At 39.1% G+C, this 23,513-nt stretch overlaps 1 protein-coding gene and 1 pseudogene across 10 annotated transcripts in view; both read right to left on the bottom strand.

Annotated features, from left to right (window-relative positions):
- TNRC6B (trinucleotide repeat containing adaptor 6B) overlaps positions 1 to 23,513 on the bottom strand; it is a 272,807-nt gene that overhangs the window by 219,753 nt on the left and 29,541 nt on the right. For 7 of the 10 annotated variants that reach the window (XM_056798978.1, XM_056798992.1, XM_056798980.1 and 4 more), the window contains exon 2: positions 270 to 341. The exons of the other annotated variants lie outside the window; for them this stretch is intronic. The gene's annotated coding sequence lies outside the window, so the exon portion shown is untranslated. The remainder of the gene's footprint in view (positions 1 to 269; positions 342 to 23,513) is intronic. 10 annotated transcript variants of the gene reach the window in all.
- LOC100010773 (retinitis pigmentosa 9 protein homolog) overlaps positions 1 to 23,513 on the bottom strand; it is a 38,240-nt pseudogene that overhangs the window by 5,492 nt on the left and 9,235 nt on the right.

The raw sequence follows: 23,513 nt of genomic DNA, 5'->3' as shown, positions 1-23,513 counted from the left end.
GACCTCTTAAGGTTTCCTCAAGTCAAAGTCTGTGATGAGGGCTTCAATCTTCCCATTCTTTTGGGGGGGAAATTTTACATAGACTTTTGTACCCCATCCTCCAGGTATTTTCCCATATGCTTTCTCTCCCAATTCTCCAGGACTTGGACTTCCTTCTGTATACAATGGGGAGTCAGGGAAGGATCAGAAGACTTTAATCTGATTATCCATATGATGTTCCTGCCCCATTCATTCTCATTATAGAACGGACACAAATGTAGTAGGTTTACCTTTGACAGTATCCCAGGGCTCTCGAAGCCCGTGAGATCAGTCCAGGCTACATTCAGTACAAAAACAAGATCCTGAAAAGAGAAGACAAAAATCTCATCAGAGGTATAGCACTCATTTATACAAAAGCTATGGGAATCGAACATGTTAGCATCTCAGGAAGATGAAAAGTCCAACAAAAAGTTAACAGTAACATTTTTTGAAAAACACGACAGCATAAATGTAGACCTTGTGCTTTTACTATTTATTAGCTATTAGATTTCTTTACTTTTAGTTCCCAAAAAAATTGGTTAGTTGTGCTTGTTTCCCAGAATTGGAGGGACTTAGAATTAGAAGCAACTTGAGAAGTCGGCTAGTTCATGATGAACTAGAGGTCGCAATGACTGGATTTTCCAAGCCATGTGAAGGAATGCAATTGTACAATAAGCTTGGCAAAGAGCAGCAGGCTGCACCTCTCAAACTGTCAGAAATTACACCTGGGGATTATAATCTGAATACATATAAGTGTATGAAAACAAAAACAAAAACTGGATGGCTTTTCTAGTCTAAGCCCTCAGGAAATGCATTTTCCATTAGCATGAGCAACCACTGCCCCAAAAGTCTGTGCCTATGTGGCATACTGTGCTATAGTCCAAAGCCTATGTTTTGAGAGGATTTAAAAGTTAAAGAGTTTCCCCTGCAACAACCCAGTGAAATAACTAATATGAAATATTCATATTAGCCTAGATTCCTCCTCTCCATAAAATTAATGAGATGATGGGTAAGCTGATCTAAAAGCCCCTTCTAATTCTAACTAATTCTATACTAGATGATCCATGAATCTAATGGAGATTGCCATTTAAGACATGAAAATGTTTTAATTTTGAAACTCTTAGTCCTATGTTTTATTATGGCATATTTAAAGCCATATAAACATTTAATAATCTTAAAAATATTTGAAAACTTGTTTCCCTCATTGTTGGACTTCTGGCCTGAAGCTGGGGAGAGAAAGTCTGAAGACAGAGATGTAGGAGAGGAAACAAAGTCAGAGCTGTGAGGGGCTGGGCTGTGTGATCCCTTTTACTCTTTCTCCTCCAAGAGTCAAAGATCTTAACCCCCAACAATGACAGCACAAAAATAGGTGCTACTCAGGACAAGAGAGAGAGGTTTCTAGATAGGGTGATATATAAGGAGGTATCTAGAGAGTGAACTGAGGAGCCACCACTCACAACAATACTAAAACCAAAGATTGCATGATAAAGTAGCCTCTATGTCCCAGTCAAATGGCTCAGACACAAATATGTGATGATTTTTTAAAAGTTTATTTATTTAATTAATTTAGAATATTTTTCCATGGTTACATGATTCATGTTCTTTCCCACCCCCTCCCATAGCCAATGAGCAATTCCATTGGGGTTTACATGTATCATTGATCAAGACCTATTTCCATATTAATATTTGCAAGAGAGTGATCATTTAGAGTCTATATCCCCAATAATATCCCCATCGAACCATGTGATCAAGCAGTTGTTTTTCTTCTTTGTTTCTACTCCTATAGTTCTTTCTCTGGGTGTGGATAGTGTGAGTTTTTTTTAAGAATTTAAAATATGGTCATAGTGCTTTTACAGGGTGTTAGGCCAAAGGCACTGCTGTCCTAGTATTCAGGGACAAGTTGTTATCTCAAATAATAAAGAACTCCAGGAAATGTACAAATTTTACTTCAACACTAGATTCCAAATTGTTGGCCTACTTTAAGCAGTTAGGTAAGAACACTTAACTTTCAGATTCTGCCTTAAGTCTTTGTTTTTGAGCAAGTATGCTAAAAAGCTTCCCTTTTAAAAAAGAAGTTATTTGTAAATTAATACTTTACTGAAAGACAAAATAGATGAGACATTAAAAAAATAAGGAACAGATGTCATTTTCCCCAAGATCACAAAAGCAGTTGTTTCTCAGCTAAGAAGTCAAAATTAATAAATGAAGTGATTCTCCCTCACTGAAGTTTAGACAAGTAGTCTGTCTGCTGCACAAGCTGGGCCTGAAGTGCTACAGTCCTGGAGAGGCCTTGGAACTTCAAACTAGTCTGACCATTAGCGTTTAGCCAAGTATTAGAGCAAGCAAATAGGAAAAATTATTTTAAATGGATTTTTTTAAACAATCTTTATTAACCTCCTTGGTCCTTTTCTAATATTACAAAACAGTCTTTCCAGTAAATAGCTTTCCACTGTTACCGCTTCCATTGTTTCTTGTTGATGTTCTCCCTTAACCTTTTAAAAATAATTCTAAAGGCAGGCAGAATTTTTTCTGTTGGTGCTGCACAGTCTTTATTTTGTAGTGTACAGCATGATTTTCTTAATGCAGTGAATAATAACTTAATGGTTGAAGTCTTTCCTGTGGATCATGGGTCATAATGAATGTTTCTTTAGGAGCCTTCTGCTCTAGGTCCCTCTGGAAATAGCATTGTTGCTGATTATGATTAGAGGCCATTTCTCCAGGCTCTTCCTCAACTCTTCAACTCCTGTGGTCACCTCCAGCTATTGTTCCTGGGCTGAGGCTCTCCTAGAGGGCTTCAGTATCTGCCACCTTCTCAGACCCGCCATTTCTCATGTCTCTATATTCTATTTCAATGTGATATTGAATGCTATGTTCTGATTAAAGTTAAATCTCTACACCTTCTCTAATTATCCAAAGCTGTATGTCTAGTAATTATACAGCTGAGGCTTAACTGTTATAGAAACTCAAAATCCAAATTGTTTTAAAAACATAAAAGCATCAAAAAGAACCTATGGCATTATGAAAACATTGGCCTAAATTTAAGTCCAAGAGAAAGTCAGTCCAACATTTAATGGGTGGAAATCCAACTCCACCTTTCTGGGTTTTATGTTTCCTATGAAAGTGAAGAAATACTATTTGAAAAATCTACTTCATATGGTTGCTAATGAAAAAAAGTACTTCATAAAAAAGTTATACAAATGGGAATTATGATGTCCTGCTGCCCAATATGTTCGTAAGACAAAAGTAATGCACATGGAACAATTCAAAAGCAAGTAAAAAGCTTTAAAACTATTTGGTAATAACTAAAAATTTATTAGGAGGGGGCAACTGTGTGGCTCAGTGGATTGAGAGCCAGGTCTAGAGACAGGAAGTTCTAGATTCCAATCTGGTCTCAGACACTTTCTAGCTGTGTTTGACCCTGGACAATTCACTTAACCCCTCTTCTGCCTTAGAAACAATGCACAGTAAGGCCTTGGGATGGAGTATGAAGAACAGGCAGGATTTATTTATTTGTTTGTTTGTTTGTTTTGAAAGCTTTAATTAATTTAGAATATTTTTCCTTGGTTACAAGATTCATATTCTTTCCCTCCCTCCAACACCCTCCTGTAGCTGACGTGCAATTCCACTGGGTTTTACATGTGTCATTGATCAAGACCCATTTCCATATTATTGATATTTGCACTAGGATGATCATTTAGAATCTACATTCTCAATCATATCCCCATCAACCCATGTGGTCAAGCAAATGTTTTTCTTCTGTGTTTCTACTACCACAGTTTTTTCTCTGAATGTGGATAGCATCTTTCTTATAAATTCCTCAGAATTGTCCTGGATCATTGAATTGCTGATAGTAGAGAAGTCTATTATATTTGATTGTGTCACAGTGTATCTGTCTCTGTGTATAATGTTCTCCTGGTTCTGCTCCTCTCACTCTGCATCAATTCCTGGAGGTCGTTCCAGTTTACATGGAATTCCTCCAGTTCATTATTCCTTTGAGCACAATAGTATTACATCACCAACATATACCACAATTTGTTCAGCCATTCCCCAATTCAAGGGCATCCCCTCATTTTCCAAATTTTTGCTACCACAAACAGTGCAGCTATGAATATTCTTATATAAATCTTTTCCCCTATTATCTCTTTGGGGTATAAACCCAGCATTGCTATGACTGGATCAAAGGGCAGACAGTTTCTTTAATGCCCTTTGGGCATAGTTCCAAATTGCCCTCCAGAATGGTTGGATCAATTCACAACTCCACCAGCAGTGAATTAGTGTCCCTACTTTGCCACATCCCTCCAGAATTCATTACTTTCCTTTGCTGTCATGTTAGCCAATCTGCTAGATATGAGGTGGTACCTCAGAGTTGTTTTGATTTGCATTTCTCTGATTATAAGAGATTTAGAACACTTTTTCATGTGCTTATTAATAGTTTTGATTTCATTAACTGAAAATTGCCTATTCATGTCCCTTGCCCATTTATTGATTGTGGGATGGCTTGATTTTTTGTACAACTGATTTAGCTCCTTATAAATTTGAGTAATTAGACCTTTGTCAGAGGTTTTTGTTATAAAGATTTTCCCCAATTTGTTGCTTCCCTTCTAATTTTGTTTGCATTGGTTTTGTTTGTACAAAACCTTTATAATTTATTGTCATCTAAATTATTTATTTTAGATTTTGTAATTTTTTCTAGCTTTTGCTTGGTCTTAAAATCTTTCCTTTCCCAAAGATCTGACAAGCATATTATTTTCTGTTCACCTAATTTACTTATAGTTTCCTTCTTTATATTCAAGTCATTCACCCATTCTGAGTTTATCTTGGTGTAGGGTGTGAGATGTTTATCTAAACCTAATCTCTCCCATACTGTCTTCCAATTTTCCCAGCAGTTTTTGTCAAAGAGTGGATTTTTGTCTCCAAAGCTGGGATCTTTGGGTTTATTATAAAGTGTCTTGCTGAGGTCATTTACCCCAAGTCTATTCCACTAATTCTCCTTTCTATCTCTTAGCAACAGGCAGGATTTAGACAGGCAGCAGTAGAATAAGAAGGGGAACTAGCATGAACAAAAGACCCATAGGCAGGCATGAACAGAGCATACATACACCACTGACTTTTGGGACCATAATGGATTATTCCTGTTGTCCTTACTCCATCTCTCTAGGCCTCCATTCTAAGGCATAAAAGTCGTGGGTTATACCAGTATTTCTGGATTTTAACAGTTAATGAACACCTTCCTCAAAGAGGCTGAAAAGCAGGAAGAAGGTTAATTTCCCTGTGTAACCCCCAACAGCACACACTTCAACATTCTCTAGTGTCCTTGGTTCTAAAGGGCTGCAAACAAGTCTCCTAAATCACTGCCTCCTACTGCTTGGATGCTTTGTTTAGATATTGCGAAGTGTTCTCACTGTCACAATATTCCTTAATCCAATATCTTATAACCAGATTTAATATCCACTTTATCTGTATTTTTCTTTGACAATAACCATTAGGGTTTAGGCTTCTATTCATATTCATAACCCTAACCCCAAACCTTTTCTGGCATCATCTGAAAATTTTTTCTAAGAAGTTTGAATATGGTTCTTCTCTGACCAACAAAACACAGAACTAGTATGAAAAAAAAAGGGTGCTATGCTCTGTTAAATTGTTTTTAAAATGTGAAAATAAATGCTCAACAGCAGACTTTCCCTGTGACTCCTTGCCTTGAAATGATTCCACTCCAAAAGCAGTGCTCACTGCTTGCCAGGTCTTTGGCTGCCTGAAGGGATTTTATCACTGCAAACACCCGTTGATGAATTCACAGCTAAAAATAGAAAATGCTTCTTTTGAGTCTTAGGATAAAATGAAATAATGAAAAATTCAGCCAGACATAAAGCTTATTTTTGTTCTGGTTTTCATTGATCTCTCTAAATTAAAAACTTAACAGAATAAAAAATCCCTTTCAAAGCAAAGTGAAACGAAAACTAACAACAGAGGGATGGGGTGTGTCAATATAACTTCTAAAAATAAACAGGGAAGATAACATACAATCATTAATTTCTGACACTTTTTCATGCTGATATTATACCTGTCCCAAAGGCAAAAGCAATTTATTTACTTGGACACTGCATGGACTCAAAACCAAACATGCTAACAGAGTAAAACTTTGGTTAACCAGATCATTAAACTAATTAGAATTGCTTCAAGTCTTAAACTTTTAGGTGACAAAGGATTGGGAAAAATCAGTATCAAGGTTTTACTCATTTTAAAAATAATAGCAGCTTTTAGCAGGCAATCTGGAATCTGGAAAATGCTTTTATAACAAGGGACCTCCCATTCATATATTCAAATCATTCACAATTTCTTAAAAATGGTAACAAAAGAAATAACCTAGTTCAACAACTCTCTGATCAAATCAGGTCAGTCCTAAAACAGGGGAATGCATGCTAGCTAGCTAGCTAGAAGTGGGTGTTTGCCACTTTGAGAGATCAGAGCCACCCCAGAGCCCAAACTGAAGAGAGATTCCCTTTGGATGGGGAGGTCCTTCAGATGACCCAGTTTTCAGGTGACACTATGCTGATTACATTAAGCTGGGAATACAGCAGAGTACTGATTACAGAAGAGATCTATAATCACTTTTAAAAAATTTGATCTGACCATTTGTATGAAAAATGTATCCTGCCTTCATTACCACATACATTTGGGTAGACATGCTAGAATACAGGTTGTCTGTTACTATGTACATATATATATATTATGTGTATATATATATATATACACGAGAATAGATAATAAAGATGAATAAACTGGGTTTCAAGTTGAACAGAAAGAGGAGAGTGGGCTGGATTGCATTCCAGAGATGACAAAAATCATGTGAATGATGTCAAGCTCCCCTAAAAGCAGAAGCCAATCTTTTAAATACCAACAATTTCCTGGTGTTGCCACACAGCAGCAAATCATGGAATATCAAAGACTCTAAAGAATTAAAAATGAATAACATGGAAAGGGTATATAACTAGTAAGAAATATCAATGAAAATGTCACCAGAGAACCACAGGACAGCAGGAGAAGATGAGTTATTCACAACAGAGCTAGCATGTAACAATGGGACCTAACTCCCATGAGGAGAGAATGAGGAAGGCCTCCCATGTTGGACAGATATCCCGTGGCAAATGATGGGCAGCCATTGACATGGCACTGTCGGGTTCTGATCTGAGTCACTGGAAGGAACTTTGAACTTACTAAAGCTCTTCAGAGTACAGACAGGCCTGAAAGGCAACAGACTAGTATCTCCAAAAGAAGTTTTTTGAAGGCAGAGGCATGCTTTTGTCTTTGCAGTTATTGGTTCCAAGACAGAAGAAAAGTAAAGGCTAGCTAATGGGGATTAAGTGACTTGCCACACAGCTAGAAAGTGTCTGAGGCCAGATTTGAACCCAGGACCTCCCATCTCTAGGCCTGGCTCTCAAGTCACTGGGCCATCTTGCTGCCCCCCCCCCCCAATAAAAAAATGTTAAAGTCCTGGAACCATAGTCACTAATACCAAATCCACTGTATCACATTGTATGTTTTATCACACACACAACATATGTTGTCATATACCAGCACAGGGGACAGACACCATTCTGCATAAACTAATAATGCCCTAACAAAGCCCTGACCACAGGTCTTCCTGCACACAGTAGGCACTCAAAGATTGCTAAACTGAATCACGCTCCTTTCATTACACCTCTCAAGTAATCAATTCTAAGATGTAGTTGTGTTTCATGTGACCTAGGAGCAGTACTGAGTAGAGACAAGAAGGGAAGGAAGAGACATAGATTTGGATTTTTCCTCCCTATAAGAATAAATCTGGTGTTCTGCTGGACTGCCTACCTTAATCAAAATGGCAGCATTATAATTGCCAGAAGACCATAAGGATGCTATATTTCAGGAAAAACAATGACAAGCTGGGGAATACATAAAGGATACCATCCAAGATGTCATGAGGAGACTGTGCTGTTCAAGGTCTAGTGGAAGGCAATGGGAATGTTTCATCTGCAGAAGGGAAAACTGAGGGTAGGTGGGCATTAATGACTGTGTTCAGGCTTTGGAAAAGTCATCAAATAATAGCAAGGAAGTTTTCTGATTGGCCTAAGGACAGAACTATGAGCAAGAGGAGCTAATTCCCGCAGGGCCCATGGAAAAATGAGGAAAAGAGGCTGCCTTGGAATAAGTCCCCATCACTGAAGATCTTCAAGGAGCATCTGGCCAAGGACTTACCTACTACCTATGGGAAGGATGTTATTCAGGTACCATGGGCCAAAGGCTCTCTGACATGCCTTCCAAAGCTAGCATTCGGTGATTGTCTCAAATAGAAGAATAATCACATAACATGAATGAATCATTTGATAATATCCAAAATATTGATTACTCCAGGTGGAAATCTTACACAGTAATTTTTGTCTAATCTTCATTTTCAGTCATATCACTTTAGATTATCAGTGATAGGAATAGGACTGCACTCTGAAGCTGCCTGAATTATTACATCTTTATGTGATTAACAACATAAGCACACTAAATAGCAGAAAGACAAATTTACACAAAGAGAGGCTTGCCCTTGACACCATATGGTGCTTCTGGACTAGGTGTCTTAAGAAGTGAGCTGTGTCTTTCATTTTCCACCCTAGCAGCACCAACAGCACAGCCACTGATTAAGGCAGCTTTCTGGTGTACCATTCACCTCCTTTTCATTTGCCATTCTCCCCATACCACACAGCAGAACACACCTCATCTGCACATTTGATGGCTGTCATGAACATCTGGCACCATGCCCATTTCTGAATTTACAAGGAGACAATAAGGCATCACCAGAAAATATATGGGTTTTGGGGCTGGAAGAGACCTTCAGGATTATCAAAGATTTCAACAAATGGGAAAAAGATCCAGAGAAATTATGGGACTTGTTCAGTTGTCCAAGGAATGAGTAACAGATGCAGAATATGAATTCAGGCCCTCTGACTCCTAATCTGCTGCTTTCCTTACTGGACACTAGGACCTAATCACATCTAAGCTTCTCCCTGAAGCAAAAACTCCATTTTTTCAAACCAATTTCATTCTGTTATTGCTGGATGGTTACAAGTCATGGAAAACCAGTAGAAGTTCTTCTGCTTGGCAATTCAAATACTTTAGAACCTAGGGCCAAGCTTCTTGCCCTGCTTTCCTTGTACAGAGATAGTAGCCCAATCCAACCACACTGGCCTTCTCACTATCTCTTACACATGACACAGAGCCCACCACTGAGCCTTTATCCTGGCTGTGCCTGGAATGTCCTCCTACCTCATCCCAGTCTCTTAACATCCCTTGTGTTCCTTTAAAACCCTGTTCTGGGACCATTTCCTGTAGATGGGCTTTTGTGACACACTCCCCCTGCCAAAATCTACCTTGTTTTTATGAATTTGTCTCCTCTTTCGGGGACCTTTTCTTTTTTGTCTCTACCGAGGTGTACAAGGCCTTAAATGGAAAGGCACTCCAGGCGTTCCACATAGTGCTGACCAGCATATGGCAAGAGGAAGACATGCCCCCAGAACTCAGAGATGCCTCCATCGTAGCCCTATACAAGAACAAAGGCTCACAAGCAGCCTGTGACAACTACAGAGGCATCTCACTACTCTCCACTGCTGGAAAGATCCTTGCCCGTGTTATACTCAACAGATTCCTGTCATCTGTTTCAGAGCAGAACCTGCCTGAATCACAATGTGGCTTCCGACCAGATTGCAGCACCATCGACATGGTCTTCATGGTGAGGCAAATACAGGAAAAATGCCTTGAGCAGAACCTGAGTCTCTACATTGTCTTCATAGACCTGACAAAGGCGTTCAACACAGTGAACAGGGACGCATTGTGGGTGATACTCAGCAAGCTCGGTTGCCCAGCAAAATTCATCAAACTGATCCAGCTCTTTCATGTCGACATGACAGGGGAAGTCCTATCTGATGGAGAGACTTCCGATCGCTTCAACATCTCCAATGGCGTGAAACAAGGCTGTGTCCTCGCTCCAGTACTATTCAACCTATTTTTCACCCAAGTATTACGACATGCTGTAATGGCTCTAGACCTGGGCGTCTACATCAAATACCAGCTGGATGGCTCACTATTCGACCTTCGCCGCCTGACTGCAAAAACAAAGACAACAGAGAGACTCATCCTGGAAGCTCTCTTTGCAGATGACTGTGCTCTCATGGCCCACCAAGAAAATCATCTTCAAACCATTGTGGACAGGTTCTCCACCGCAACAAAACTGTTTGGCCTGACTATCAGCCTCAGCAAAACAGAGGTGCTGTTCCAACTTGCACCAGGGAGGCCAACTAACCAGCCGTGCATTATAATCGATGGCACGCAGCTTTCTAACGTCAACACTTTCAAGTACCTGGGCAGCACCATCGCCAACGACGGGTCCCTAGACCACGAGATTAATGCCAGGATCCAAAAGGCCAGCCAGACACTTGGGCGGCTGCACTGCAAAGTCCTCCAACACAGAGGTGTAAGCACTGCGATGAAGCTCAAAGTGTATAACGCAGTGGTCCTCAGTGCGCTCCTGTACGGTTGTGAGACATGGACTCTGTACCGGAAGCACATGAAGCAGTTGGAGCAATTCCACCAACGCTCCCTCCGGTCAATCATGAGGATCTGATGGCAGGAACGAATCACCAATCAGGAAGTCCTTGACAGAGCCAACTCCACCAGCATCGAAGGCATGGTCCTCAAAGCCCAGCTACAATGGTCTGGACACGTCATCCGCATGGACCCACAGCAAATACCAAGACAGGTATTCTATGGTGAACTGTCAGCTGGACTCAGGAAACAAGGCCGACCAAAGAAAAGATTCAAGGATCAGCTAAAGTCAAACTTGAAGTGGGCTGGCATGACACCAAAGCAACTAGAACTGGCTGCCTCTGTCAGAAGCAGCTGGCAAACCCACATTAACACCACCTTTGAAGATGAGTGATGTCGACGTCTTGCCGCTGCGCGTGAACGTCGACACCAGGCCACAACTGCACCTCCCATAACAACTGGTGTCCCATGCCCCATGTGCCACAAACTCTGCACCTCAGCCTTTGGACTTCAAAGCCACATGAGGGTACATCAATAGATGATATGCACAAAGACAATAGTCATTCTCAGTCACCAAGAGATTACCACTATACTATGCCCTGAGAGCTGGTGTCAAAGTTAGGAATACCTGGGTTTAAGGCCTGCCCCTGACCCATCCTGGATATCCTGTGTATGTATGTCCCTTAGCCTCTTAGTGTCTAGGAACCTCTCTAAGATGGTAAGTGATAGAGAATGTACTGACCAGCATGGGGGGGAGGGGAAAAGGTTTCCTCCCTGGGGAGCTCCCTACACCAGTGATAGCATCAAGCCAGGCCTTGGTTCTATCTCCAGAGCTAGCATGCACTTGGGAACTACTTAAGAAAGGCTCAATAATTAAAGTTGCTTTCTAAGGACTCCCATGTCATTTTCACAAGACTATAAAGTATTTCTAGAATTTCTGTAAGTGAATGTGGAGGTAAGGGTCCTCCTGTACAAAATAAAGGAAGAAGGGGATGTAAAGTGAAGAAAGTTTGGGACAGACACTATGGGAAATATGACAGAATCAATCCAGGGAAGAATAAAAGGATTGGCACCCAGTGGTGAGGGCCCAGCTGGGACTATATAACAAGTGTGGTGGACAGAATCAGCACAATTGTGTGATTTCTTCCAGGGTTGTACAGAAGTATTCATGTTGGAGAGAGAAGGCAGATGGTGAGTAATTCAGGGTTAGAACTTGGAAAAGGATGAGCAGAGAGATAGAACACAAGAGCAAAGAATTCAAGGGGAGAAGATGGTATAAAACTGAATTTTTTAACTATTAAGAGGACAGCACATATTAAGGCCAGCATATGGGGTGATGGCCTGAAGCAGCAAGGAGGGGGTAGAATGATTGGAGACTACAGTTAGGTGAGAGAAGATGTTTAGGAGACAATTTTGAAATTAGTCATTGTTGTCCTTCATACTCAACGAGGACCAAAATGACATCAAAATGTCTGAGTCAAGAGATGGTGTGTCCAACTGTGGCTGATCAGATGAATTTCAGCTCAAAAGGTTCTACCACAGGTCAGGCATAAATAGTTCATATGAACCTGGGGATAGAGATCTCAAAATTTGTACATCTCATGTTTCTTTTGAGCAACTGTAATTTTGTTTTGTTCATAGAACACAGCTCCAATTTTGAAGCAGCAAACTGTTCGCACATGGAGAAGAGCTCTAATCTGCTGATGTTGAGTCTTTTGGTAATCATCTTGTCTTGGGGCTGCCACTTTTGTTGAATGTGAATGTTTTAGAGAATGTTGGAGAGGACAAGTCTATGACCCATCCAGTACTCTGTACCATGTATAAGCTTCATCACTCTCATATCCTGTCTCTTTTCCTTATAGTAACATAATGTATTAAATGCCAATGCTTGCTGTGAGGGTGCATCCACAGAATTTTGTTGTGTTTAGGTAAACAGAAGACAGTATTGGTGACGAGAAGGCCATGAGCCACACATATCAGTAAAGTGACCACTGAAGTTGCTATTTCCAACTCCATTCTTCCCAAGGACTCTCTGCCATGTCTGATACTTTGTGCCTACTCTGGCATTAAAGTCAACCAAGATTACAAGTATATCTTCTTTTGGCATGCTGTTGATTAGGTCTTCATAAAATTTTTCTTTGATGATCTCAGGGTTTATGGTAGAACAATACATATTGATGATAGTGATATTGCTCTTTTCTGCAAGTGGCAATCCCAATTTCATGAACCTGTCATTCACTCCTTTTGAGATCCTACAAGTTTGTTAGCTAAATTATATGAGTGTAAAACCTATGCCAAGTCAAGGAACCCTCCTGCTGGACTTAATTCAAAAGGTATGCCCCCCGAAAAGCTAGAATCTGAGAGCACTCGGGTTTAAGGGAAAGACAGAAGGAAGGTCCCAGGACCCATCCTCCCTCCCACCCAGAGCACTGAGATTCCAGCAGCAGCGGGAACTTCTGGGCGGGCAAAGGTGCTGGTCTGAAAGACAAAGCTTGAGAGCAGGGCTGGCCAAGTTCAGAGTGTCCAACACAGATGTCAGGGAAGGAGCTGGAGAGGGAGCACAGATCTGGCAGCCTGGCCAGAGCTTTGGAGATCCTCCATATTTGCTCCAGTCTTCCATGAAGTTTAGGACTCAGAGCACACCCAGCCCAACTAAGCTGAACTTAATCCCATCAAAAGTCTCCAGAACTCAGGGAAGCCCAGGCTCCACACCTATCCTCATTGACTGCTGGACTTTAAGCTAATCAAAAGCCTCCAGAGAACAGGGAAGCTCAAATCCCCAACAACCCTCCCCCAGAGACTACACCAAGAGATCTTCTGTTAAAGCTCCAAGAGAGGAGACAGATAGAAGCCCCAAAAAACAAAAAAATGAAAGGAGCAAGAGCACAGACAAATATAGGGAGTAAAGAAGGGGTGAATTTGAGCAAACAACAGAAAAAGATGAAAGAAACTACAATAGACAGCTTCTACTCAGCAAATGGAACAGAGGGGGAGAGATCAACAAACGATAAATCAGAAATCCCAGCGAATTGGATACAGGCTGTGGAAGAATTCAAAACACAACTAAGAGAGGCTGAAGACAATTGGGAAAGGAACTTAAAAATTAAGATAAGTCATCTGGAAACAGAGGCACTTGAACTAAAACGAGAAAATAGTGTCTTGAAAGCCAACATCAACCAGCTGGAAAATGAGGCAAAGGAGATGAAAGATGAGGCAAAGGAGATGAAAGATGAGGTAAAGAGGATGAAAGACAATTTTCAAAGAAAATCAGACCAGAAGGAAAAGGATGACCAAAAAGCCAGAGATGAAATCCAATCTTTAAGAACCAGAATAGAACAACTGGAATTAAGTGACCTCACAAGGCAGCAGGACACTATAAAACAAAACAAAAAGAATGAAAAAATTGAGGAAAATGTGAAGCATCTCATTCACAAAACAGACGACTTAGAAAATTGTTCGAGAAGAGACAATTTAAGAAGACCACGACAAAAGGAAAAGCCTGGACATAATACTAGAGGAAATTATTTAGGAAAACTGTCCCAAGATCCTAGAACAAGAGGGGAAAGTGGAGATTGATAGAATCCACAGATCACCCCCTGTATTTAATCCCCAACTGATAATACCAAGAAATGTTATAGCCAAATACAAAAACTATCAGACCAAAGAAAAGATATTACAAGCTGCCAAGAAGAAGCCATTCAGATACCACGGAAACATGGTGAGGATAACACAGGATCTGGCTGCATCCACACTGAAGGACTGAAAGGCATGGAATATGATATTCTGGACAGCAAGGGAATTAGGTCTACAATCAAGAATAAAATACCCATCAAAACCGACTATATTCTTACAGGGGAAAGTATGGTCATTCAACACAATAGAGGAATTCCAAGCATTCGTAAAGAAAAGACCAGACCTGAACAGAAAATTTGATGTCCAAGCACAGAACTCAAGAGAATCATCAAAAGGTAATTAAAAAAAGAGGGGGGGGGGACAAAACAAAACAACAACAAAAATTTTTAAGAGATTCAATAAGTTAAAATGATATGTATCCCTATAAGAAAAGAGGTCATTGGTAACTCTTAAAAACTGTTGCTATCACCTGAGCAGCTAGAAGAATTACACTCAGAGGGAACAGTGACAAACTGTATAGAATGAAAGGACAAGACATAAATAGGTATATAGATATATGCATGCATAAATACATATACGTGTGTGTGTATGTGTATACACACAACCAGTGCTAAAAAAAAGAGGTTAATACTAAAAAAAATGGGAAAAGAAACAAATGGGGGTAAATTTATATGTCACAAAGAAGCTCATGGCGGGAGGGGGAAGAACATCGATACACTGGAAGGGTAAAGAGGTTGGAGATAGGAAATACTCAACTCTTACATGCTTTGAAACTGACCCAAAGAGGGAAGAACAATCCAATCCATTGGGGAAGAGAATAGATTTGCGCCCTATAGGGGAGTAGAAGGGTAAAAAACAGACTGGTGGGGAGGGAAGCAGTACAAGGGAGGGAGAGGGTGGGGGGGGAATTTAAAAAAGACTACAGGGGAAAATAAGGGAGGGAATAAGAAGGGAGGGGGGTAGAAAGGGAAGTAAAATAAGGTGTGGGGGAAGTAGGGGAACTGACTATAAACAAACATTGGTGTAGAAGGAACTAGTGAAAGAAGAAAAGGCAGGACCAGGAGCAGAAATCAAAATGCTGGGAAATACACAGCTAGTAACCATAACTCTGAATGTGAATGGAATGAACTCACCCATAAAACTCAAGCAAATAGCAGAGTGGATTAGAATCCAAAACCCTAACATATGCTATCTGCGAGAAACACACATGAGGAAGGTAGATACACATAGGGTGAAAGTAAGAGGATGGAGCCAAATCTATTGGGCATCAACTGATAAAAAGAAGGCAGGAGTAGCAATCATGATATCTGACAAAGCCAAAGTAAAAATAAATCTCGTTAAAAAAGATAGGGAAGGCAATTACAGCTTGATAAAAGGCAGTATAGACAATGAGGAAATATCTGTACTCAATATGTATGCACCAAATAGCAGAGCATCCAAATTTCTAAAGGAGAAACTAGGGGAGCTCAAGGATGAAATAGATAGAAAAACTATACTAATGGGAGATCTGAATCTTCCTCTATCTGAACTAGATAAATCAAACCAAAAAATAAATAAGAAAGAGGTGAGAGAAGCAAATGAAATCTTAGAAAAATTAGAGTTAGTAGACATATGGAGAAAAATAAATACGGAGAAAAAGGAATACATCTTCTTTTCAGCAGCACATGGTACATTCACAAAAACTGACCATGTATTAGGGCACAAAATCATTGCAAACAAGTGCAAAAGAGCAGAAATAATAAATGCAACCTTATCAGACCACAATGCAATAAAAATAATAATTAGTAAGGGTACATGGAGAGATAAATCAAAAATTAATTGGAAATTAAACAATATGATTCTCCAAAACCGGTTAGTTAAAGAACAAATCGTAGAAACAATTAATAACTTCATTGAAGAAAATGACAATGGTGAGACATCCTTTCAAAACCTATGGGATGCAGCCAAAGCAGTACTCAGGGGGAAATTTATATCCTTGAGTTCACATATAAACAAATTAAGAAGGGCAGAGGTCAATGAATTGGGCATGCAAATTAAAAAACTAGAAAGTGAACAAATTAAAAATCCTCAGCTGAAGACTAAGTTAGAAATTCTAAAAGTCAAAGGAGAAATTAACAAAACTGAAAGTCAAAGAACTATTGATTTAATAAATAAGACTAGAAGCTGGTACTTTGAAAAAACAAATAAAATAGACAAAGTACTAGTCAGTCTAATTTAAAAAAGGAAAGAAAAAACCAAATTGACAGTTTCCAAGATGAAAAGGGAGACCTCCTCTCCAATGAATAGGAAATCAAGGCAATCATTAAAAACTACAATGCCCAATTATATGGCAATCTAAGTGATATGGATGAATACTTACAAAAACATAAATTGCCTAGACTAAAAGAAGAAGAAATAAATTACCTAAACAACCCCATATCAGAAAAAGAAATTGAACAAGCCATCAAAGAACTCCCTAAGAAAAAATCCCCAGGTCCAGATGGATTCACAAATGAATTTTATCAAACATCCAAAGAACAGCTAATCCCAATATTATACAAAATATTTGACAGAATAAACCATGAAGGGGTTCTACCAAATTCTTTTTATGACACAAACATGGTACTGATCCCAAAGCCAGACAGGTTAAAAACAGAGAAAGAAAATTATAGGCAAATCTCCCTAATGAATATAGATGCAAAAATCTTAAATAGGATACTAGCAAAAACACTTCAGGAAGTCATCACAAGGGTTATCCACTATGATCAGGTAGGATTCATGCCAGGAATGCAAGGATGGTTCAATATTAGGAAAACCATCCACATAATTGACCATATAAACAAGCAAACCGACAAAAATCACATGATTATCTCAATAGTTGCAGAAAAAGCCTTTGACAAAATACAACACCCATTCCTACTGAAAACACTAGAAAGTATAGGAATAGAAGGGCCTTTCCTAAAAATAATAAACAGTATATATCTAAAACCATCCGCAAACATCATCTGCAATGGGGATAAACTCAAAGCCTTCCCAATAAGATCAGGAGTCAAACAAGGATGCCCTTTATCACCTTTATTATTTAATATTGTACTAGAAACACTAGCAGTAGCAATTAGAGAAGATAAAGGAATTGAAGGCATCAAAATAGGCAAGGAGGAGACCAAGTTATCACTCTTTGCGGATGACATGATGGTCTACTTAAAGAATCCTAGAGATTCAACCAAAAAGCTAATTGAAATAATCAACAACTTTAACAAAGTTGCAGGATACAAAATAAACCTGTATAAATCATCAGCATTTCTATATATCTCCAACCCAGTTCAGCAGCAAGAATTAGAAATAGAAATTCCATTTAAAGTCACCCGAGACAATATAAAATACTTAGGAATCTATCTGCCGAGACAAATATAGGAGTTATATGAACACAACTACAAAACACTCTCCACACAATTAAAACTAGATCTAAACAATTGGAAAAACATTGATTGTTCATGGGTGGGACAAGCTAACGTAATAAAAATGACCATCCTACCCAAACTTATCTATCTATTTAGTGCCATACCCACTGAACTACCAAAAAACTTTTTTTACTGACTTAGAGAAAACCATAACAAAGTTCATTTGGAAGAACAAGGGGTCAAGGATATCCAGGGAAATAATGAAAAAAAAATACAAAGGAAGGTGGCCTTGCAGTCCCAGATCTCAAACTATGCTACAAAGCAGTGGTTATCAAAACAATTTGGTACTGCCTAAGAGACAGAAAGGAGGATCAGTGGAATAGACTTGGGGTAAATGACCTCAGCAAGACAGTTTATGATAAATCCAAAGACCCCAGCTTTGGGGACAAAAATCCACTATTTGATAAAAAACTGCTGGGAAAATTGGAAGACAGTGTAGGAGAGATCAGGTTTGGATCAACACCTCACACCCTACACCAAGATAAACTCAGAATGGGTGAATGACTTGAATATAAAGAAAGAAACTATAAGTAAATTAGGTGAACACAGAATAGTATACATGTCAGACCTTTGGGAAGGGAAAGATTTTAAAACCAAGCAAGACTTAGAAAGAGTCACAAAATGTAAAATAAATAATTTTGACTTCGTCAAATTAAAAAGTTTTTGTACAAACAAAACCAATGTAACTAAAATTAGAAGGTAAGCAACAAATTGGGAAACAATCTTCATAACAAAAACCTCTGACATATGTCTAATTACTCAAATTTATAAAGAGCTAAACCAGTTGTACAAAAAATCAAGCCATTCTCCAATTGAAAAATGGGCAAGGGACATGAATAGGCAATTTTCAGTTAATGAAATCAAAACTATTAATAAGCAAATGAAAAAGTGTTCTAAATCTCTTATAATCAGAGAGATGCAAATCAAAACAACTCTGAGGTATCATCTCACACCTAGCAGATTGGCCAACATGACAGCAAAGGAAAGTAATGAATGCTGGAGGGGATGTGGCAAAGTAGGGACACTAATTCACTGCTGGTGGAGTTGTGAATTGATCCAACCATTCTGGAGGGCAATTTGGAACTATGCCCAAAGGGCGATAAAAGACTGTCTGCCCTTTGATCCAGCCATAGCACCCCTGGGTTTGTACCCCAAAGAGATAATAAGGAAAAAGACTTGTACAAGAATATTCATAGCTGTACTCTTTGTGGTGGCCAAAAATTGGAAAATGAGGGGATGCCCTTCAATTGGGGAATGGCTGAACAAATTGTGGTATATGTTGGTGATGGAATACTACTGTGCTAAAAGGAATAATAAAGTGGAAGAATTCCATGGAGACTGGAACAACCTCCAGGAAGTGATACAGAGTGAGAGGAGCAGAACCAGGAGAACATTGTACACAGAGACTGATGCACTGTGGTACAATCAAACGTAATGGACTTCTCCATTAATGGCTTTACAATGTCCCTGAACAATCTTCAGGGATCTATGAGAAAAAAAAAAACTATCCTCTAGCAGAGGACAAACTGAGGGAGTAAAAACACTGAGGAAAAGCAACCGCTTGATTACAGAGGTTGAGGGGACATGATCGAGGAGAGATGCTAAAAGAGCACCCAAATGCAAATAGCAACAAGAAGGAAATGGGTTCAGGATAAGGACACATGTGATAACCACACATGGCTAGGGGAGGGGTGGCGGGGGGCAGGGGAGGGAGAAGAAAATGATCTCCGTTTCCAATGAATAATGTATGAAAATGACCAAATAAAATGTTTTAAAAACTTAAAAAAAAAAACCTATGCCAGCTTCATGAGGCAACATGATACATGATAGTAAAGAGGTTATACGGAAGGACATTTGGAAGTTTTATATTGTACAGGACAGATGTTTATGGACAGTGATAAGAACATTTCTGTATGGCTGAGATGCATCAAGAGTACAAATCATGCATATGGAAGGCACTGATGGAGACATCCAAAAGTAGATTCAAAGAACTGAGTATAAGGCAGGGGGTAGAACAGAGACTGAGGCAGTCATCAAGCCCTCTGAGATTGGAGGAAAGTTGACCTATGGCCATCAGGATCTGGACAAGGTGGTACATCTAAGTGGAATAACCTTCAGAGGAGGAAATGTTGCTATATAACAGTGGGGAAGGATGTGACAGTGAGGGGAGTGAAAGATGAAAGGAAGTAAGAAGCAAGGAGTTTGTGACTCCCCCCTATTGGTGCAGTGTGTCAGAGGGCATGAGACAAGATTCAGCCAATAAAAGAGAGGGTCAGAAAGGAGAGAATTACCTTTGGAGGGAGCCAGGTTTCTATTAACAGGAAACAGAAAGAATAGGAGATAGTGAGGTTTCAAATGAAGGGCAGGCTTCCATAGGAAGAAGAAAGTAAGAGTGGTATAGAGACATGAGAAGAGCTAATAAGAATGCTAATGAGGGAGTGAGAAATGCTAACCAGGGAAGGGAGCATCACAGGGATTCTGAGTGAAGGAAAAGATTCAATCTTTTGCTTGTTTTAGGCAGTTATGGATGACAAAGATAAAAGAATCACCACCATCATTTTATAGTATTTTAAGGTTTGTGTTGAAACCTATTCCTCTCAATAACCCTATGAATAGTACAAGTTCATTTTCCCCATTTAACAGGTGCTGGAAATGGAGCAGAAAGAAACTAAATGACAAATTAATGATCACAGCTAGTAAAAAATTAAGAGTCAGGATTCAATCCAAGGTCTCCTGATTAGAAGAAAAACACTCTTTAAATGTGGACACCATTCATTCATTCATCCAAACATCTACTATGTTGGAAAAAAAACAAAACACTGTGAAGTACTGAAAGAAATAGAGCTAAACAAAAGATGATCATTATATTGAAGGAATTTGAAATCTATTACTGGAATAACTAATGTTTTGAATACTATAAATTAATTATAATTCAAAATAGAATATAAATTCACAGGAAGGAGAGTTTGGTTCAAAAGTCTCAATACTAAGACAAGAAGACTTTATGAAGCAGGTGGCATTTGGTCAGGTCTTACAGACTGGGTAGAATTTCAAAAGGCAGAGACTGAATGCAGTGGATAAGGTGGTTGTTCTAGGGTATAGGCCTCCTTCAGCTGGAAAGAAACATATAATATGTAATGGGAAACAGAGTGAACCAAGAATGGAATGGTAAGGTAAAATGGGATTATGGGGCACTCACCTATGGATAAGAAAAAATTGTAAGATAAGCAAAGACAAGTTAGTAGGTGCTGGGTCTCATTCATCTTCCTTAGTTCAAATCTGGCCTCAGATACTTACTAGCTATGTGACTCCTGAAAATGGCAAACCACTCAAGAATCTTTGCTGAGAAAACCCCAAATGAAGTCATAAATGGCTGAACAATAAAAATAAGGTAAACAGACAAAAACTACTAAAGATGTTTAAGAAATGATCCAACCATACAGTATTTTTAAAACCCATATTTTCTGTTTTAGTATCAATTCTAAGACAGAAGAGCAACAAGGGCTAGGCAACTGAATTTAAACGACTTACTCAGGATCACATAGCTAGTGTCTGAAATCAGATTTGAACCCAGGTCCTTCTGATTCTAGGACTGGCTCTTTATCCACTGTGCTACCGAGCTGTCCCTCCACCTGCATAGACTGACCTCCTAATGGTACTGAGGATGGACTAGAGTGAAGAAAGGCTACGGTGTCCTGGGAGACAAGCTTGGAAATGACAGTTAAGGTCAGGGTAAGAGGTGCCAGAACTCTTACAGTTTGTTGGCAGTGGGAATGGTCCAGGGGAATCACATGAAAGAAATACAGAAGAGACTGCATTGGGAGCACCACAAAAGGTACAGCAATTCTTTCCAGAGTATCTATGGAATATGGCCAAGAAAAGTGCTGGCCTCCTTTTTTGTTTTTGGGTGTCATGTTATCGGTATAAAGATATTTAGTATGTCATCCTTCTTACTAGACTGTGAGCTCCTGCAGGGCAGAGATTGACTTTTATCTTCCTCTGTATTTTCAGGGTTCAGTACAGGGCCTTGCCCACAGGAGGAGATTAATAAATGCTAACTGGCCAACACAATCAATAAGAGTTACTGTTTTAGAGGACACCAAATAGGGTCTCACTCTCTTCTCTTGCCCCACATGCTTGCACATGTGCTTATAGATACTATAGATGCAATGCTTCCGTTGATAAGAGAAAGATTTAATCATTTCTATCAGTTCAGACATTTTCTGCTGGGTATTACATGAAGAGGAAGTTCTCAACATGAAGTAAGTCAGAACAAGGGAGTTTAAGGCATTAGAAATTGTGACCTCCTGGATCTACTTTAACTCCTTTTCTAGCTTTCCAACAGATTTACAAATCCTCTTCCCAGAATGATATTAGCACACAGTCTTATGATGGAGTCATGATAACTTCCATATAAAAAAGATGGGGAAAAGGAAATCTTGTTAGATGTAAAAGAAACCTTCATTTTTAGTCTATGAGGGTATCACAAAGGCAGACACCATAGTTAAACAAATAAACAAAAAAATAGCAATTTTTAAAAAGGGATGACCTTATTGAATAAGGAAGGGAAGAAATATATTTAGAAATGATGAAAATAAATTGTTTAAAGCAAAAAAAGTATGGCAAGATGAAGTTATTATTTCAACAAAGCACATTAAGTTTACCATACCAAAGCTAATTAACAGTCCTTCTGGTTAAAAAATTACTATTTGTATTTAGAGGATCCACAATTTACATTACCAATCTTTTTAAAGAGGATGGCATTTTCCTGTATAGATCATGAAAATTATGAGCAATTAAGTACCCATTAACACTGTAATTATTTAAGGAAGTGGACTGAGACTAAGTTATAGTACTGACTTGTGGGTTGTTCCTCCTCCAGTGGCATTCTCAGTTAACACATCTCATTTATGGAGCAATTATTGCCTCAATAAGATTTAGTAAGCATCTGAAAAGTCAACACTTACAGGAGATAAAGATTTCTCCAAATGGATCTGATAATGACCAATCAAAATGGGAAGAGAAATAATCATATCTGCAGTCAGTTGCCTCTTTGGAGGTGTTCAAGCAGAGCTTTAATGATTATTTATGTCAGCTATGTTATAGTGGGGATTGCTTTCAGTTTTGGATTGGATTAGATAGCCTCCAAAGTCCTTTCCAGCTCCTCAAATTCTGTGACAAATTACTAAAGGAAAATACATTAATGTTTGTACTCACTAATGAAACCAAAAGATATAAAAGTTACAGGTAAATGAAAAAAGAGCCCACATGAATTCAATGAGCATCTTTATAGATGATTCTCAAGATACCCATGTCAAGCCCTACACTCTTCCTTTACCTTCACTCTCATCACTGACTCCCTAGTAGACATTTCAAACCAAATATCCTGTAGACCAATCCAAATCAGAGCTTATTTTTCCTTCCCAAGACCTGCTCTGCCCCAAATTTCCATGTTACTGCTGAAGGTACAGTCATCCTACCAGTCATCCAGACTCATTCATGACCTCTATGTCATCCTCATTTTCTCTCTTTCTCTTCAAATCCTGTCTGTCCCCACATTTTATCATTTCTCCCTTCACAGTTCCTTTCCCTTCTCTTGACTCACACACCAGCTGTCTGGTTGCACACCCTCATTATCTCATGTCTGAATTGCTGAAATGGCCAAATGTGGCAGGGATCCCTGCCCCAAGTGTCTTGCTCAAAGGGAGATTTCAAAAGAATGTACAAGATTATGGAGAATTCAACTGCCCCCAAAAGATGTCAAAGATGACAGAAGAAATGTAAGGCCATACATACCTCCTTTATCACCTGTAAAATTTTTATGAGCAGGGTATACAGTGCTGAGCAGCATGCCTGGCA

The sequence above is a fragment of the Monodelphis domestica genome, chromosome 5, assembly GCF_027887165.1.
Source record: "Monodelphis domestica isolate mMonDom1 chromosome 5, mMonDom1.pri, whole genome shotgun sequence".
Lineage (NCBI taxonomy): Eukaryota > Metazoa > Chordata > Mammalia > Didelphimorphia > Didelphidae > Monodelphis > Monodelphis domestica.
This window is presented reverse-complemented; position numbering and strand designations above follow the sequence as displayed.